General features: G+C 42.9%; 1 long non-coding RNA gene across 1 annotated transcript; it reads left to right on the top strand.

The window, feature by feature from the left end:
• The first annotated feature begins 788 nt into the window (after nucleotides 1-788).
• On the top strand, nucleotides 789-10,864 carry LOC136014267 (uncharacterized). Its single transcript, XR_010612594.1, has 3 exons — nucleotides 789-937; nucleotides 3,275-3,339; nucleotides 8,126-10,864. It is a non-coding gene; the product is annotated as an uncharacterized LOC136014267 (long non-coding RNA).
• The last annotated feature ends 5,247 nt before the right edge of the window (nucleotides 10,865-16,111 follow it).

Below are 16,111 nucleotides of genomic sequence, written 5' to 3'. Positions count from 1 at the left end.
ATCAGGAGTCTCAAGGTGCCTACACATATGCTTACAATGAGGAATGCAGTGGGTATCCAAATGAAAAAGCCTAGGTACCAACAGGTATTGCACCTCTGCACAGGTTAATATGTCTTTCCTGGACATCTGGGTTTTATGTGTCTCGATAAACAAAAGCCTCCCTTTGAAGGGAAGGCTTTCTTCTCCACTCTTTGCTTGCTGGTGCTATTTTCAGGTGTGAATTGTTGTGGCTTGTTAGCACAGTTTTCCCATGGCTGTAAGTGTAGTAGAGAGGGGAAGAATGGGAAAGAGTTGATGTGGATTTTTGTGATGAGGTGAATCTGGGGAATGTTAATAGGGCTATAGAGATAAGGTCAAGCATGGAGGATCCAATGGTGGGTAGGTCACCTGAGTTGGTGATTTGAAGGGCTTCAGGAAACTAGCAGTTATCAGTAAAAATTTGAGAATCTGGAAAAGTTGGGTTTTTTTAGGTTTTAGAGGAGATGGAGTGGAGTAAGAGCCTATGCCTTGAGCCAGCTATGGTTATGAAAAATAGTGTCAAATATTTCTTTAAAAGTCAACCTTTCTAGATAGAGGGATAGAAACTTTGTTCAGTCTGTGTTTACAGGCTCTAATGCTTTGTAGTTCTTCTTAAACACTGAATGAATGCATGAATTGCATGTTAGGAATTCACCCAGCTGACCCACTGAGTATATCCAGTGGGTCAGCTGGGGGAAATTGCACGCAGCCTATTTAGCAGTAATTGGCTGTATCTATCTCCCACAGCTGCAAAATCTGGAAAGGGTTAACAAGGGGCCTTATTAACTTCCTCATCCCTGCTCAGCAGGCAGAAATAGCTGCTAGAAAAAAATAATAACAGGGGTAAAACCTAAAGCTAAAGCAGTTTGTAGGTCAATTTGAGAAAGAGGAACATGAGGTTGAAGAGACTGCTCTGCAGGTGAGAGGCAACAAGAGAGAAAGGAACAGTTTTTTTTTTTTTCTCTGGGCATGCAAAACCTTTGCTTGACTTTGACCTGCATGACCACTTGTGACCCTGTGGAAACTGACTGTAGATAGCTAATGTTTGCTTTTTGCTTGAAACAGGGGAAACCACATAATTTTTGAGATCATATGTGACTTATTGTGGCTGGTGGACAGGGAGCTGAATATGAGGCAGAAATGATTTAAGGTGACTAGGCACCTCATGGGATGCTGTATAGCAAGTATCAGTAGCAGGCTGAGGAAGATGGTTTTTCCCCTCTGGCACTTGAGACTACATTTGTAGTAGTGCTTGCAGGTGTGTAATATAAGAAAGACATCAAACTCGAGCAAGTCTGGTGCAGGCCACCAAGCTGGTCAGAGGTCTGGAGATTTTGGCATATGGGGAGAGGCTGAACCAACCCAGGGGCTGTTTCAGCCTTGAGAAGGAGGGCAAAAGTGAAACCTTAGGGCTGTCTTCAGCTACCTAATGGGAGGATATGGAGGAGACAGAACCAGAAACTTCTTGTGGATATGCAGTAGTAGGATAAGAGGCAGTGGACTTCAGTTGCAATGAGGAAAAATCCAGTTAAGTGGTGTTTGGTTTGGGACTTTTTCATTCCCAGGAAAGTGGAGCAAACACTGGAACAAGAGTCCAGAGAAGTTGTGCAGCCTCCAGTCTTGGAACTTTTAAAACTTGCCTTGACAAGACTGTGACTTGATCTCAGTGGCCATTTGAAGTGAGGGGTTGTGCCAGGTGACCTCCAGAGGTTATATTCTGTGATACTATGCATCAATACAAATCCTAGCCTAGCAGCGCATACACTAACAGTGAAATGAACTGTCTTTCCTGAGCTTACAGACATTTCATAAACAAATGTATTCCAGAGAATAATGGAGCTATTAATGATCAGCAGTGTCTCTTATGAAGAACTAACATTGTAAAGCAAACTAAGTTATACTCCTAGGTAAAACTGTAAAAATGGAAGCTGAAATGGAGGCAAGGAATGATATATTGTAGCTATTATGTGTTTGGATTTTAGTGCAGCACTTGATACAATGCCTTAAAGTGACTTTTGATTCATTAATTTAAATCAAGGTGGATATCTGATGGAGAACTGAATACTCAGACCAAAAACTTCCTCAGAGATTGGCAATAAATGTTGATTTCTCCATAGTGAGGCTTTATCAGATGCATAAACTTATATAACTTCCCTGTTAGAATAAGAGGAGATGATGTAATGGTTACAATAATAATTACTGTGATGAAACCTGGCCCTGGAGCAGACTTGGCCTTTTTTCCTCTCAGTCACTGATGTATATGTTTTGTGTGTGTTCCTTGTGTCTTAATGTTTTCGGTAAGTTATCTTCACTAATTATCTCAGAGTGGGTGTAAGTACACACTAATGACATTAACAGATAATATCAAATTATTATGAATTGCATGCATCACTGATAGTAGGAGGAGAAGGACAAAGTGAGTTAATAAAGACATAAATTAACAGTATGATACTCCACTTGTATAAAGTGAAGGTTTGGGGAAATAGAATCCAAAGCTCAGGTAATCATAAGGGAGGTAAAGTATGAGGGGCTGAAAGTGCTTTTGGCCTTAACAGAAGGGAAATAGGTTTTTGCTGTGTGTTGGAGTTTTGCTCTTAGACTACAAACGTGTGCTTATGCACAGATGAAGAGACAGCAGAAGGTTATGCTTGTTCTGCACAACATAACTACAATGTGAACACTTCTGTTTCTGGAGAGCACATGGTGTGGTTTTTGAGGTCCTGACCTCTTACTGATTTTTCTTTATCAAATGTTCTTTCATTCTTAGGTTACATTTCTTCTTCTTTCCTACATATTGGCAGTTCTCTAGCACTGAGCAGAACCTCCTATCTCTGTTAGAGATGGACAGTCATGATACAGACTAAAATTGGATTTGAGAAAGGCAAGTGAGACTTTAATTGGGAATGTCCAGGCATGCAAGTTAAAAGTCAGTGTAAGAAGCGATATGAGAAGCTCAATAGACCTTGTTTGCTTGGAGACTTTGATTAGGAGGCTGATGTATCGGTTTTGCTGAACTATTAAGCTAGAGTGGCAAGGGGGAGAGGAAGTGATTACTGCTTTGTGGAGAGATGTCCAATGTAGTCTCACATGCACCCTAAATAGTCAGTGTCTTAAACTAATTAAATAAAAGTTCTTACTTGTTTTAATGAGACACAGGTAGCTGCTATTTGTTAAAAAGCTCTTTTTTCTTCACTGTGGTTTTGTGGGTAGGGTGTTTTCTGTGCCTACTGACTGTGGACCGATGTTAAATTCCCAGATTGTCCTTGAATGCACCACGCAGGTCAGAGAAGAGACCTCGTAAAGGACTGCCTTAGCTATAAGGTGAGTGCAGCTGTGAAAAAAATGAAGATAAAATTTTCTGTATTCTTCTCAAAAGTACTCTTTAAAGTTCATGGAGGTTGTGGTTCATGCTTCTTCACTTCTCTGCCCAACTAACTGGGAGACCGAAGATATCCTCAGTGGTACTGTTTATCCCAAAGACGAGGGCAGATAGGTAAGGGATAGTAAGTGGATATCACGTGCCCTTGATTGCTGTCAACTTCTGTCTTTCTCAAGCAAATTTCTTCTGTGCATTACATGGCAAATTCTCTTTGGAGCTGTCAGAGATGTCCAGTGAAAATGTCTACTTTGGCAGTTAAGGTGGTACATCACAACTTGTAGAGAAACAAGTGTCAGTAATTACCAGGATTCTTTTCTTTATAAAGATGATGCCTGGTGACCTATGGGTATCTGCCTTGGAGATTGCTTTCTTCATTCCTCTCTCCTTCCTCTCTCTTTTCCCTTCTGTGGACTTTTTTGGCCCTGGCTGAGAACTTGAAAGAGGATTTATTTTCTCTCTCCCTTACAAATTCTCTGCAAGTTGCTCTGCAGCTTGGATGAAGTACTGGCATTATTTTGCAGTAAGAAGTGCAAATGCTCTACAGTGGACGAAAAAAGAAGCTGTGAAGGTAAAAGGTGTAAGTTTCACTTGTCAGATTACTGAGGTTAAGAATGGTGAGCATTAATTGTGCTGCATTATTGAAGAGATGCTCCTGAACTGTGAAGAGGTTAGTCTGCTCTGTAGTGTTTCTCCACAGAGGGCTCTTCAGTACTTGAGAATCTTTGCTCTCAGCCTCTTCAGCATTTAGGATGATTAAACTTTCTTTGTACCTCTTGAAGAGGAAAAGATGAAGTGTAGTGCAGAGCAAGAAAAGAGCGTTTATTTTTAGGAGGCTAATTATGTGGATATCAGCCTAACACAATACCATTCAGTCTGTACTTGTTTAGCCACTACTAAGATAATATCTAGGCCCTCCTAATTTGTAATTTTATCTCTGTAAGCCTTAGGGACACAGCAGAATTGCTCAGAAAAGTCACATGATATTTCTTGTGAGGCATAGTCTCCAAAGATGAGGCTTAGTTCCTAATTCTCTGTGTCGCGACAGAGAACATCTGCTTACCAGTTGTCAGTCTCTGCTGCCCCTTGTCACCCACATGCATTTTCTTCTCCGTTATGCTTTCTATATGGCATAAAATTTTTCAAATAAATTCACAAATCAGACTTTTGCTGTTTTGAACAGTTTGAATATGACCTGATTTTGCATCTTAAGCTCATAAAGCTCATTAAAACTGCTATGACTAGTCCTACTGATTACAGTAGACCAATTGGGATGGCTTGGATATTTAACTAATAAACTTTCTGCTATTACATGGTACCAGACTAGAGACACTAATGGTGCCTTTCTCTTGATCTCTTGCCATGGTTCATAATATTTCTAGCTTTGATCTACTGAGAGCAAGTTCTCCTTGGGAAATGAAACGTTCATGGTCATTGGGATGCTTGGATGCAAAGGGAATGCACACTTTGTGTTCCTTTGGTGCTGCAGAAGGAAATTTGGAAAATAAACTCATTAGTCCTGGCTGTACATTTTGCTTGGGTAAATGAATCTGTAGTTGACAATGAATCTTAATTTCAGCCTATACTACTATTTTATAAGCAGCCTTTGAACTAGGATAAGGCTTGCTAACAAGAAAGCAATTAACTTTATAGATTAATATCTTTTTCCAAATTAGAATTACATCATTACAGTTAGAGCTGTAAACAGCACTGCTTCTTCCAAGCTCAGGATCGGAGCGTCCCAATGAGTAGGAAGTCAAGTAAGGGATCTAGGAGACCGGCGTGGTTAAACAAGGAGCTGCTGGGCAAACTCAAGTGGAAAAGGAGAATCTATGGATTATGGAAGGAGGGGCTGGCCGCTTGGGAGGAATATAGGACAGCTGTTAGAGGATGTAGGGAGGCAATTAGGACAGCTAAGGCCTCCTTGGAACTCAATCTTGCTAGTCGGGTTAAAGACAATAGAAAGGGCTTCTTCAAATACATAGCAAATAAAACTAAAACAAGAGGCAATATAGGCCCACTGCTGAACGAAGTGGGTACCCTGGAGACAGAGGATATAAAGAAGGCAGAGGTGCTGAATGCCTTCTTTGCCTCTGTCTTTACTCCTGCAGACTCTCCCCGAGGGCCCCGGATTTCTATAGCCCCAGAAGGAGTCAGGACAAAGGAGGAGTTTGCTTTGGTAGATGAGGATTGGGTTAGGGATCAGCTATGCAAACTAGACATCTGTAAATCGATGGGTCCGGATGGAATGCACCCATGGGTGCTGAGGGAGCTGGCGGAGGTCATTGCTAGGCCACTTTCCATCATCTTTGGTAAGTCGTGGGAAATGGGCGAGGTGCCTGAGGATTGGCGGATGGCAAAGGTCACACCAATCTATAAGAAGGGCAAGAAGGAGGACCCGGGTAATTATAGACCGGTCAGCCTTACCTCCATCCCTGGAAAGATGATGGAACAACTTATTCTTGACTCCATCACTAGGCATATCAAGGATGAGGGGGTCATTAAGAACAGCCAACATGGTTTTATGAGGGGGAAGTCATGTATGACCAACCTTATAGCCTTCTATGAGGAAGTGACTAGGTGGAGGGATGATGGTAGAGCGGTAGATGTAGTTTTTCTTGATTTCAGTAAGGCATTTGATACTGTCTCCCACAGCATCCTCATAGATAAGCTAAGGAAGTGTGGGCTTGACGATCAAGTAGTGAGGTGGATCGAGAACTGGTTGAAAGGAAGAAGGCAGAGAGTTGTGGTCAATGGCGCAGAATCTAGCTGGAGGTCTGTGACTAGTGGAGTTCCTCAGGGGTCGGTGCTGGGACCGGTGCTGTTTAATATTTTCATCAATGACCTGGATGAGGGAACTGAGTGCACCCTCAGCAAGTTTGCTGATGACACAAAACTGGGAGGAGTGGCTGACACACCAGAGGACTGTGCTGCCATTCAGCGAGACCTGGACAGGCTGGAGAGTTGGGCGGGGAGAAACTTGATGAAATTTAACAAGGGCAAGTGTAGAGTCTTGCATCTGGGGAAGAACAACCCCATGTACCAGTACAGGTTGGGGGTTGACCTGCTGGAAAGTAGCGAAGGGGAAAGGGACCTGGGGGTCCTGGTGGATAGGAGGATGACCATGAGCCAGCAATGTGCTCTTGTGGCCAAGAAGGCAAATGGCATCTTAGGGTGCATTAGAAAGGGAGTGGTTAGTAGGTCAAGAGAGGTTCTCCTCCCCCTCTACTCAGCCTTGGTGAGGCCGCATCTGGAATATTGCGTCCAGTTCTGGGCCCCTCTGTTCAAGAAGGACAGGGAATTGCTTGAAGGAGTCCAGCGCAGAGCCACAAAGATGATTAAGGGAGTGGAACATCTCCCTTATGAGGAGAGGCTGAGGGAGCTGGGTCTCTTTAGCTTGGAGAAGAGGAGACTGAGGGGTGACCTCATCAATGTTTACAAATATGTGAAGGGTAGGTGTCAGGATGATGGAGCTAGGCTTTTTTCAGTGATATCCAGTGATAGGACAAGGGGCAATGGGTGTAAACTGGAACATAGGAAGTTCCACGTTAACATCAGGAAGAACTTCTTTACTGTAAGAGTGACAGAGCACTGGAACAGGTTGCCCAGGGGGGTTGTGGAGTCTCCTACACTGGAGATATTCAAGGCCCGCCTGGACAAGTTCCTGTGTGATGTACTGTAGGTTACCCTGCTCTTGCAGGGGGGTTGGACTAGATGATCTTTTTAGTTCCCTTCCAACCCTTGGGATTCTGTGACCTGACAGCAAATTTCATTGGTGAACTCTCCAGTATTGAAACCCTAAAGCATCTGTGACCTGTGTTCATCTGCACAATCCAAATGTAACAATGTGGCTGAAAAGATTACTTCAGAGTGAGGGAACAAATATTTAAGACCTGTCTGAACAAGATTGCTTTATTTCTGGGTGTTTTGGCAGGGCTGTTCCAAGATTTTGCTAGGAAAATTAGCTAGACTGTTTTTAGAAACCCCTTCAGAATGTACTTCACAGCAGACTGCATATGCAATAGAATTAATCGCTACTGCTGAGCAGTGGCTTACAAATGAATAAAAATCCCTGTGTCAGTGCAGCAGTAATAAACCCTTCTTACTTAAAAATAAATAAATAAAATAGACTGAACTCTTAGATTGTTGCTATGTGCATAACCTCCCTGCTTTCCCTCTGAGCTTTCAAACATGTTTGGGGGGTGGTTGGTTTCACCCCCTCTAGGAAAACAGCTATGCTGCAGGAGCTTACATCTTTGCAAGGGCTTACCAGCAAAATAGAACAGTGTTTATTTACAGAGAGAGGAAGAACTATTTTACATGTTTTTGATGTGTGGATATAATAGAATTTCAAAGAAGTGGTGAAAAGACTGAAACCTGAAGTAACAAATACAAGCTAAGTAATTGGTTGAGCTGGAAATCTGGGTAATGCCCAAATTCAGCGTGTAAATCACATGGTTTTAAACTTCTGTGGATCCAGCTATCTAAGGGAAATTCTCAGTTCAGCGAGGAGAGCTGTGTCTGCCCAAATCGTGAGAGCCTTTGTCTTTGGGACCCCTGCCCTCTGCCTCATTCATTGGCATCCTCTGCTCACGTAAATTGTACTGACAGATATGGCTGGCTGAGAGACTGACTTTTCTGCTAGGCTTCTCTTGTGTGTCTATTGAGGCTGGAGGTAGTACAGAGCACTCACTGATTTTTATTTTTATTTTATTTTTATTGTTTATAAAGACATAAACTTGGATGGAAATCAGGAGTGTTACCAGAACTGCCATTACGAAAATCCTTGGCTAAGCTGTGCCCAACCGTGGAAGTGAGAGAGTTAAGAAGAGATGCCAAGGATGTATATCATACAAAAAGACTTGCTACTTGCTGCTTGTACCAGTTCTTGATTCTGCTCTGGACCTATACATCCAGGAGCCTAAGAAAAGCAAAATCAGGCTTTCAGACATCAAATTTTTCCCGGACCTGGGCCACATCAATTTCTTTTAAAAACATACTGCTTGAGATATTGTAGCCAAAATTTCACACTTGCATTAAACCATAAAAAAATGTTTCTCCCTCCAGACAACAGTACATGGATTCTTAATATGTCTGTATTAATGAAACATTCTGTTCATTTGTAATCAAGTGAACAGAGATTTTAAAGATCTACTTTACTGTATCCTAAACACCTATTGAAAACACTTAGTAGTTTGATTTTTCTTATTATAATTATACCATTTTCAAAAGTAACAACTGAATTACTTGATTTTATACTAGTTAAAGCCTAAGGCCTTTTTATTACAAATTCAAATATAACAGAAAAGTACCATAAATTGTACTTTATTGGCTATATAACTTAAAATTATGTAAATTACGCAGCTACTAAACTACTCTAAGTGGTGTGTATATGGCCAATTTATTTTTAACAGAAGAGTAGTTCATTTTATACAAGGGTATTTGAGATGCATAATCTGAAATATCACTAAACCTTAGGAGCTGCTCTACATTGGAAACTTTTAAATTTGCGTATGAAGGGTAAATTGTTTCCAACAGACAAATCTTCTGATATGGCTCAAGTCAGACAATACCAGGGCTACCCTGCCAATCTGCACTGTGGTCTGAAGTGGAGCAGGTTGGAAGCAGTCGCAGGAACTGTCCATAGCCCACCAAGTTCGTGTTGCCAGGGCACCTCCATAAATGTACATTGCTTCCATGCAGATGTGCAAGGGTTCTTACTTTTATTCTGCTCTGGTCTTTTCTCCTGCAGACTAGCTGTGCAGCAGGATGGCAAAATTGGGTCTCCCAGTCTGGCACAGGGGACTTCCCAGAGTAATGGGAATTCTTCACTGATCAGCTTTGAACAGTTTCCATCTATTTTGTGCACCTAATAGTTCAGTTCTGCTCTGAACCCAAATGTGCTGGACATAGTAGTAGCTGGTTACTATATGTGCAGCATGGCAGGACTTGAAATTGGGGGATATTCTAAACCAGCAATTTTTTGACAAAAAGTCAGAAAGGTTTAAGATATGGTTTTGTCATGTTGAGAAATAAGTGAAAACCAAGCCTTTTACAGAACATTTCCTAGCAAGCAAAACCTATACAGCTGGCAGTTGGGATAGAGAGAGGGTGGATGGATAGGAGACTTAGGGTTTGGGGAAGAACTGTGAGTTTTTTTGTGGTTTTTTTGCACTGATCGAAAATTCCATTCTGACTTCCTCAAAGTCTAGGTGGGATAGAAATGAAACAACACGTTTGATGGAGAAAAGTGCTGTTGCAGGGTTTTTGGCTAGAATTCAATTTGCCTAAGATCACTGTAAATTCTGTGGGATATAGTCCCAAGACTGTCTTTCCCAGATATATTAAGTCTGGATTAAGGGTACCTACTAAGGATCAGAACTGCGGAGCTACATAATGAAAAGCACTTATGTTGTTAACTTGCTCTGCCAATTCAACTATTAAAAAATTTTAATGGGCTAAGTCCATAATATGTACCAGCACTTCTGGATTAGATATTGTCTGTGTGCATCACTTGAACTTCACTGAGTCTGTATTTTCAGCTCCTGGAGTAAAGGAAACATATACTCCAAATTGCTCAACAAGAAAGCAACTGCCTGTCTTTGCCTAATCATAGTCTGCATCAAATATATATCATCATACCAGTGCATGGGTTAATGCTTCTGGAACTTTGTGGTTTTAAACAGAATATGATAGCCAGGAGATATACCTCAAAATCCTCACAGTCCTGGGTCTGAGATATGAGAACTTGTCCCATAATACTCTGTCTGTGCACTTACAATAACTTAACTCCTTGTGTCAACAGCCACATTTGCCAGAAAAAACATACCCCTGAGTTTCTGATTACTTAACTATTTTGCGAAGTGGTAGGAAAAATGTGTTTCATTTATTCTGTGGGAAAAGGAAATGGTCGAGTCAGCTTAAAAGTTATAAGTAAATACAGGGGATGAAAAAGAGATAATTGTCTTTAACACATGATTTGTCATTCAGTTTAAGATATAAGGCAAATCTTTGACTTTAACAACTTCTTCCATATCTTCTATTCCTACTCTTCATATATGTTCACAATAAAATGATTTTATTTATATAAATGTCATAACAGTTCTTTTCAGTCATTTTTCTGGTGATGAATTAGTGATTCAGGCTTACCTGTGAAGTTGATGTGTACAGTTTGGAACAATAAGGGAAAAATAAGAAGATAGTGGGGGATTAACTGTTCACTTTTCCTTTGTTCACATGATGTGTAAGAAATAAGTCAACTGAACTTGGTCTGCAATTTTTTATCTGCAGTGCTTATGTGCTGCAGAACAGCTGGAGATTCCACAGCTTTACTATTTTCATAGATCTGAATAGCTTGTTTTAGCATCCTCTGTCTGATACAATTCTATCTGCATTTTTATCTGTTTTCCTATTTGTCTGTAAGTGTCAAAACAAAATATATGTGCTTGAAAGCTGTTGTCTGTGAAATGACGTGACAGTTGGATGAATTTATCATTGTAGTGACTAGGATTGTTCAATTACATTAAAATTCTGTTGACATTTTTACCATAAACCTCAGTTTTCAGGCACTTGTTTAATAACATTAGGACCTGTACTTCACTTATAAATAATCATGAACACTTTTTTTTTAAACTTGTGAAAATGTGTCAGCTTTTAAGATCTAAATCTGTTTTTTTCAGTTTTAATTCTAAATGCTTTTAGTTGTTTCTTAACTGTTAATGTTCATTTAACTTTAGTCTTGAAGACTTTGGATAGTTGAGAGTTTGTTGCAATTTCCTTCTGTTCTATATAAACATGCTAGCCATGTTATTTCTAATTTCTCCCAGAACAACTGATAGATGTTTAGGTAGTGATTGGAACAAAATTTCAAGTACTGCTCTCTTTTTAAGTTTCCTGAAGGGAAATTTTGCTGAGTTTTGGTGCACACAGTAAAGATAATTTGTTTATACAAGTATTTGCTTGAGAAACAAAAGCATGTGGGTTGTGGCAGGATTGCTTCTGTAAGGTTGCTAGTGAATATAGTGAGCAATATCAGTCCCAAGACTGAGCCTGAGAAAAGCCCATAACTAATCCCCTTCCAGCCCTTTTGCTTTTTAGCAAGATCCCTTTAAGTCCCTGCTCTGCCACACTAATCCCTCATACCAATCTCATGTGGCACTAAATCTAATGCTTTTCTGAAGTACAGATAGAAAATTGTATATTTAACCTCTCTTCCAAAAAAAACATTGCCAGTCAAAAGCATTATACCAAAGCCTGACACCTCACTCTTGATTGTCTCCTTGACATTTTTTCTGATGTTTTGTCACGTAAGGCCAGCTCTAAACCTTCAGTTCCTTTCTTGTTTTGCTTGAGCTGATTTCCAATGGTAGAGTTCCCCTGAGCAATGGAAGAGTATTTTAACCATATTTTCCCATTGCTGAGTCTTTCTTGTGCTGATTAAGGCTATCTTATGTAGCAACAAAAGCCCCTGAACTCATCCTATACCCTTACATGATGGCAGTGCTGACCATTTTATTACAAAACCCAGTTTGACCTGATGTGATAGATAGGAGGCTGCTCAAAGGAAATTATCCTGGTTGTTCCTTTTAATGTTTCTGGAATTTTGGAGGATAATGATCCCAAATACATCCACCTACAATCTTGGAAAGTCCTACTATTTTATCTTTATGTGTGGAGGAAGCAGTCTAAAAAGTTTTAGTATTTTTACCTGTGAAACCTGACTTATTCTTGTGCAAGATTAAACTTTATGGTTAAATTGCTATGGCCATGACAAATGGAGTCTTTGGGGCAAAGACTTGTTGCCACAGAATCCCAAGGGTTGGAAGGGACCTAAAAAGATCATCTAGTCCAACCCCCCTGCAAGAGCAGGGTAACCTACAGTACATCACACAGGAACTTGTCCAGGCGGGCCTTGAATATCTCCAGTGTAGGAGACTCCACAACCCCCCTGGGCAACCTGTTCCAGTGCTCTGTCACTCTTACAGTAAAGAAGTTCTTCCTGATGTTAACGTGGAACTTCCTATGTTCCAGTTTACACCCATTGCCCCTTGTCCTATCACTGGATATCACTGAAAAAAGCCTAGCTCCATCATCCTGACACCTACCCTTTACATATTTGTAAACATTGATGAGGTCACCCCTCAGTCTCCTCTTTTGCAAGCTAAAGAGACCCAGCTCCCTCAGCCTCTCCTCATAAGGGAGATGTTCCACTCCCTTAATCATCTTTGTGGCTCTGCGCTGGACTCCTTCAAGCAATTCCCTGTCCTTCTTGAACAGAGGGGCCCAGAATTGGACGCAATATTCCAGATGCGGCCTCACCAAGGCTGAGTAGAGGGGGAGGAGAACCTCTCTTGACCTACTAACCACTCCCTTTCTAATGCACCCTAAGATGCCATTTGCCTTCTTGGCCACAAGAGCACATTGCTGGCTCATGGTCATCCTCCTATCCACCAGGACCCCCAGGTCCCTTTCCCGTTCACTACTTTCCAGCAGGTCAACCCCCAACCTGTACTGGTACATGGGGTTGTTCTTCCCCAGATGCAAGACTCTACACTTGCCCTTGTTAAATTTCATCAAGTTTCTCCCCGCCCAACTCTCCAGCCTGTCCAGGTCTCGCTGAATGGCAGCACAGTCCTCTGGTGTGTCAGCCACTCCTCCCAGTTTTGTGTCATCAGCAAACTTGCTGAGGGTGCACTCAGTTCCCTCATCCAGGTCATTGATGAAAATATTAAACAGCACCGGTCCCAGCACCGACCCCTGAGGAACTCCACTAGTCACAGACCTCCAGCTAGATTCTGCGCCATTGACCACAACTCTCTGCCTTCTTCCTTTCAACCAGTTCTCGATCCACCTCACTACTTGATCGTCAAGCCCACACTTCCTTAGCTTATCTATGAGGATGCTGTGGGAGACAGTATCAAATGCCTTACTGAAATCAAGAAAAACTACATCTACCGCTCTACCATCATCCCTCCACCTAGTCACTTCCTCATAGAAGGCTATAAGGTTGGTCATACATGACTTCCCCCTCATAAAACCATGTTGGCTGTTCTTAATGACCCCCTCATCCTTGATATGCCTAGTGATGGAGTCAAGAATAAGTTGTTCCATCATCTTTCCAGGGATGGAGGTAAGGCTGACCGGTCTATAATTACCCGGGTCCTCCTTCTTGCCCTTCTTATAGATTGGTGTGACCTTTGCCATCCGCCAATCCTCAGGCACCTCGCCCGTTTCCCACGACTTACCAAAGATGATGGAAAGTGGCCTAGCAATGACCTCCGCCAGCTCCCTCAGCACCCGTGGGTGCATTCCATCCGGACCCATCGATTTACAGATGTCCAGTTTGCATAGCTGATCCCTAACCCAATCCTCATCTACCAAAGCAAACTCCTCCTTTGTCCTGACTCCTTCTGGGGCTATAGAAATCCGGGGCCCTCGGGGAGAGTCTGCAGGAGTAAAGGCAGAGGCAAAGAAGGCATTCAGCACCTCTGCCTTCTTTATATCCTCTGTCTCCAGGGTACCCACTTCGTTCAGCAGTGGGCCTATATTGCCTCTTGTTTTAGTTTTATTTGCTATGTATTTGAAGAAGCCCTTTCTATTGTCTTTAACCCGACTAGCAAGATTGAGTTCCAAGGAGGCCTTAGCTGTCCTAATTGCCTCCCTACATCCTCTAACAACTGTCCTATATTCCTCCCAAGCGGCCAGCCCCTCCTTACATAATCCATAGATTCTCCTTTTCCACTTGAGTTTGCCCAGCAGCTCCTTGTTTAACCACGCCGGTCTCCTAGATCCCTTACTTGATTTCCTACTCATTGGGACGCTCCGATCCTGAGCTTGGAAGAAGCGGTCCTTGAATGCTAACCAACTATCTTGAGCCCCTTTACCGCCTAGTACACTTTCCCATGAGACTTCCCTTAGCAGTTGACTGAAGAGGCCAAAGTTGGCCCTTCGGAAATCCAGAACTGTGGCTTTGCTAGGTATTCTATTCCTCCCACACAGGATCCTAAACTCCACTATCTCATGGTCACTGCAGCCAAGGCTGCCATTGACCGTCACCACTTCGACCAAACCCTCCTTGTTGGCGAGTACTAAATCTAGCAGCGCTGCTCCCCTAGTTGGTACGTCCACCATTTGCATTAAGAAATTATCATCAATGCACTCGAGGAACCTCCTAGACTGTGAATGACTGGCTGTGTGAGTCTTCCAGCAAATATCGGGGTAATTAAAGTCCCCCACGACGACTAAGGCATGTAGTCGCGAGGCTACTTCCAGTTGCCTGTAGAAAGCCTCATCAACTCCTTCGTCCTGATCAGGAGGGCTGTAATAGACCCCCACAACTGTATCACCCGTGCCAGTCAGCCCCTTGATTCGTACCCACAGACATTCCACTTGCTCCTCATCCGACCCCGGGCAGAACTCAATACATTCTAGTTGCTCTCTCACGTAAAGAGCAACTCCACCACCTCGCTTTGCTGACCTATCTTTCCTAAAAAGGACATAGCCATCCATGACCACATTCCAGTCATGTGAACTGTCCCACCATGTCTCTGTAATCGCCACTAGATCATAACCTTTAGCCCACACACAGACTTCTAACTCCTCCTGTTTATTCCCCATGCTGCGTGCATTGGTGTACAGGCATTTCAGGGAGCCAGTCCTAGTACCCTTTTTCCCCTGCGGGACAGGGTCTAAAGAGCTATCCTTTCCCACAAGTGAAACAAGAGATTGATAGTCCTCCTTAGCCCTCCATCCTTCAATCCCTAACATGTTCCTCTTGGGCTTGTCCCCAACAGGCCCAGTTAAATCCCCTCCCCCCTTCATAACTAGTTTAAAGCCCTGTCAATAAGCCCTGCTAACTCCTGCCCCAAAACCCTTTTTTTTCTCTGGGACTGGTGTATCCCGCCTGTCACCAGCAAACCAGGTGTCCCATACAGCAGCCCGTGACTGAAAAACCCAAACCCCTGCCTTTGGCACCAGTCACGTAGCCATACATTAACCTGCAGAGTCTTCTTATATATCCCTTCACCCTCGCTTGCAACAGGTATGGAGGCAAACACCACTTGCGCTCCAGACCCTTTAACCAGCCGTCCCAGGGCCCTGTAGTCTCTCTTCATTGCCCTTACGTTCCTCGTAATAATTTCGTCACTGCCAACCTGAAAAACCAGCAGTGGGTAGTAGTCAGACGGCTGCACCAGTTCAGAGAGCTTCTTTTTAACATCTCTAATCCGAGCCCCAGGCAGGCAGCAGACCTCCCTGTGGGGTGGATCCGGTCGACAAATGGGCCCTTCTGTTCCCCTCAGAAGGGAGTCACCCACCACAATTACTCTTCTTTTCTTCTTGGTTGGGGAAGTTCTGAGGTATGTGGGTGAGTGACTAGCCCTGGGTGACTCACTAGATAGATTTGCCTCACCATCTCCATTCACCTGGCCCTGAATTTCCAAGACCTCGTACCTGTTATTCAAGGGCAACTGGGAGGAAGGAAGGGATTGTGAGGGTTTTCGCTTACCTCTCCGAGGAGGAACCTCCCTCCATCCATCCTTGTCCATTAAGCTCTCTCCTTCTGTCTGATGGTAGGAGGGAAGGGGATCCATATCTTGTTGAACCACTTCCCTCTGCCCTTGCCTTAGGGTGTGGTTCCACCAATCTATTTCACTTTCACACTCTCTAATGGCTCTCAACCTTTCTACCTCCTCCCTCAGTTCAGCCACCTGCCTGAGC

Source organism: Lathamus discolor, chromosome 5 (genome assembly GCF_037157495.1).
Source record: "Lathamus discolor isolate bLatDis1 chromosome 5, bLatDis1.hap1, whole genome shotgun sequence".
In the NCBI taxonomy this organism is placed as follows: domain Eukaryota; kingdom Metazoa; phylum Chordata; class Aves; order Psittaciformes; family Psittacidae; genus Lathamus; species Lathamus discolor.
The sequence above is the reverse complement of the archived record's forward strand: the minus strand, read 5'-3'. Positions and strand labels throughout refer to the sequence as shown.